The following is a 4,147-nucleotide window of genomic DNA, read 5'->3' as shown; positions in this document are numbered from 1 at the left end:
AATAGCTTGCTCTATTAAAAGAAATTATGTTGAAACTACTCTATGTGATTTAGGAGCATGTATTAGTGTTATGCCTTTCTCTCTATATAAAAGACTAGATTCGAATAAGCTAACACCCAACTAGATATCTTTGCAAATTGTTGATAAGTCCACTAGTTTACCTATTGGAATTTGAGACAACGTTCCTCTTGTGGTCGCAAATGTTACCCTCTTAACAGACTTTGTTATTCTTGATATGCCCAAGGACGACAATATGTCAATCATCCTTGGTAGACCCTTTCTAAATGCTACAGGGGTTGTTATTGATTGTAATAAAATCATGATTACTTTGCAAGTCAACGACAAGCAACATACGATGCATTTTCCAAAGAAGAAAACTTTGGTTAATAATATTAATGCCATTGAGCCTAGTACCACGGTTATCATTGGAGATTTTAAAATCCCAGTACCTACTCCCAAGAAAAGATATATATTGTTGTTGCCGGGGAGATGGAAATCCCCATTAAGGTAACCTAGTGTTATACAAAAATTCTTCAATTTCATGTCAATCGAAAATGATTGTTAATAAGATTTCATCAACCTTATTAATGGATCCTTTTTGAAAGACATGTGATTGATGAATTGAGTATTCACAACTCTGTGTATCACAAGTTTATTCTCTATTACTCTTAGTTAAGATAAAATAAAATGCCATGAATACCCATTTTTATCATTTTCTCATGCAATAAAAATGACTCAAAAAGTCTCATATTGCCATAAAATTTTAACATGAATTTTTCTGGATTATGTAAGAATTTTTGGCCTAAAAATTGCAGTAGGGAGGTGCACCTGTGGGCCACAAGCCAAAAGGGCGCGTCCACCCCCCTCGGCGTGCCTAGATGGCTTGTGGGTCCATAGGCCCCTACCTTATCCCTTCAGCTCACTTCATAATTTACCTCCAGAAAAAGATCTATAACTTTTTCTCTCCCGTGTTCTTCCTCTAGAAACTGAATTTTTGATCTCTTTGCTTGGAACTCCGTTTTCGAAACTGTTTTCACGAATTGTTCCTTGGTATGTGACTCCTCCATTCCCCAAACTAGTTTTTGCTTTAGTGTTTTATATTTTGCATGCTTTGATGCACTTGGTGCTATAGAAAATGAGCTTCCATGTTGAATTCTTTAAGTTCTAAGTGGTATGAATGCTTGGTATACCCTCTAGGCACCTATATGAGTAGTTGCTATCAATCTTACAAAGTTTTTTTGACATAAATTTGTGGCTCACAAATTTCAGAAAGTTGTGCTTAGAGAAATGAATTTCCTAAGGAAGGGTTCTTCTGGCCGGAGCCCCAAGGGAGTTGTTGGGAGTACTCGGGATTGCGACATCAACAATATTGGCAACACAGAGGTTAGACCCTATGAATGGCCAAATACATCCTTCATGGACGAAGCGGGTTTTGATACATCCATTTTGCATCATGAATCTTTATTGATATTTGTCTTATTATTGTCCATTGTTCCTTGTTATTATGTAATTCTCATGTCTTTTATCTCTTGATATCCAAGATACATTATGTAGAGGGAAGTATGTTGAAACTGGAATTCTGGACGGAGAAACCGAGAGAAAAGCAGAAAAATCAAGTTGCTCCAAATGACCTGAAATTTTACGGAGAATTTTGATGGAATATATAACAATTATTGGACCAGAAATACACCGGAGAGGGGCAGCCACCTGCGCACAAGCCAACAAGGCACCCCCGGGTCGCGCCTTGCTGGCTTGTGGGGCTCCTGCTGGCCCTCTAACGCCTCTCTTCTCCTATATGCTGCGTTTTACCTAGAAAAAATCAACACATAACTTTCTGGACGAAGCGCTGCCATCTCGAGGCGGAAACCTGGGCAGAAGCCCTTTTTGTTGTCTAGCAGAGCGGTTCTGTCGGAGGAATCAAAGCTATCGTCATCACTAATGCTTCCTCCTTCATGGGAGGGCCAATCTTCATCAACATCTTCACCAGCACCATCTCATCTCCAACCCTAGTTCATCTCGTGTATTCAATCTTTGTCTCAAAACCTCAGAGTGGTACAGTGGGTTGCTAGTTGTGTTAATTACATCTTGTAGTTGATGCTTGTTGGATTACTTGGTGGAATACATAATGTTCAGATCCTTAATCATATTTTTTACACCTCTCATGTTGAACATGTTGATGAGGTGTGAGTAGTTACTATAGTTCCTGAGTACATGGGAGGAGTGTGATTATAAGTAATCATATAAAATTGGCATTCGTTCGATATTTTGATGATATGTGTGGTGTTACTTCCTTTAGTGGTGTCATGTGAACGTTGACTGCATGACACTTCACCATTTTATGGTCCTAAAGGAAGTCATTGTGGGGTAACAAGTAGATAATGGGTTGCGAGAGTGATAGAAGCTTAAACCCAGTTTATGTGTTGCTTCATGAGGGCTGATTTGGATCCATATGTTTCATGCTATGTCTAGATTTATCTTAATTCTTTTTCATAGTTGCGGATGCTTGCGAGAGGTGTTAATCATAAGTAGGTTGTTAGTTCAAGTAAGAACATCGCCTTAGTGTAGATCCACCCACGTATCAAATCATGAAAGTAGCAAACGTGAATCAACTTAATGATGAACATGACTAGGCAGAAATTCCCATGTGTCCTCAGGAGAACTTGCTTTATATAAGAGTACTTTCAAGACTGTCCTTTCCTATAAAAAGGAGTGGGCTACCTTGATTCACCTTTGCTACTATTCTTACTTTTCACTCGATACGAATTTCCTTGCTACAAAACTATCAATCAGTGTTACTTACAACACTTGCAGAGAATACCTTGCTGAGAATCGCTTAGAATTTCGTTCTGCTCCTCGTTGGGTTCGACACTCTTATTTATTGAAAGGACTAAGATTGACACCTATACTTGTGGGTCATCAAGACTCTTTTCTGGCACCATTGTCGGGGAGTGAAGCGTCTTTGGTAAGGAAACATTTTTGGTATGTGCTGAAATTTACTATTGATTTTCACTATGAGCGGTCGCCCTTTGATTGGCTTGTTCGGGGCATCTTCGCCTCGAACGGAAATTGACAAAATTATTCCTCAACCTGCTGAACCTACTAAAAATATTTATTATGAGATTCCATCGGGTATGGTAGAGAAACTATTGGCTAATCCTTATTACGGTTCACCTCATCCTGACTATCATTTGCATACCCGATGAGATTTGTGGATTGTTGAAGCTTTCGGGTCTACCCGAAGACAAGTCAATAAGAAAGTTTTCCTTTTTATATTTGGAGGGAAAAGCATTATTATGGTACATGCTATTGGGTGATGTTGGATCATGGGATTGGAATCGCTTGAAATTGGAATTTCATCAAAAGTTTTAACATATGCATTTGATTCGACATGATTGGAATTTTATTTATAATTGCTAGACTTGTGAAGGATAAATAATCGCTCAAGCTTTGGGGAGGTTTAAATCTATGATTCATACCTGCCCCAATCACGATCTTCCAAGATATTTGATCATACAAAAATTTATGCTCGGCTTTATCATGACGATCAAACATTGCTCGACGCTTGTGCATGGTCATGATCTCTTGGGAATCTTCTAGAAAAGATTAAACGCAATTATCAAGATTAGGAACTTGATAGAGGTAAGGCATCGAGTATAAAATTTAATTTGGATTGCATTAAATCTTTCATGGATAATTTTCATTTTCATGAGTTTAGCAATTAATATGGTCTTGATCCTAAGATAGTAGCTACCTTATGTGAAACATTTGCAATTTACGTTGTTCTCCCTAAGGAGAAGTGGTTTAAATTCCAACCTCCTACCGAAAAATTACAAGATGAACTTGTTGTCATAAAGAAGGAAGAAACAATTATTAACCACGTAGATCTAGTTGTTCCTACTGCTTACATTGAGAAACCCCCTTTTCCTCCTAAGATTAGAGAGCATGCTCGGGCTTCAATAGTGGTTAATAAAAGTCATGTTAGGACACCTAATCCTTCCGAACAGATAAATATTGAGACTAAGGTTACCATGGTTAAAGATCTCTTAACTAATAAAATTGATGGGCAAGTTATTTACCTCTATGATGAAGTTGCTAGAATTGCAAAGCCTGTTAGAAATAAACACGACGAACTTGATAAAAATAAACA

Source organism: Hordeum vulgare, chromosome 4H (genome assembly GCF_904849725.1).
Source record: "Hordeum vulgare subsp. vulgare chromosome 4H, MorexV3_pseudomolecules_assembly, whole genome shotgun sequence".
NCBI classification, from domain to species: Eukaryota; Viridiplantae; Streptophyta; class Magnoliopsida; order Poales; family Poaceae; genus Hordeum; species Hordeum vulgare.
This window is presented reverse-complemented; position numbering follows the sequence as displayed.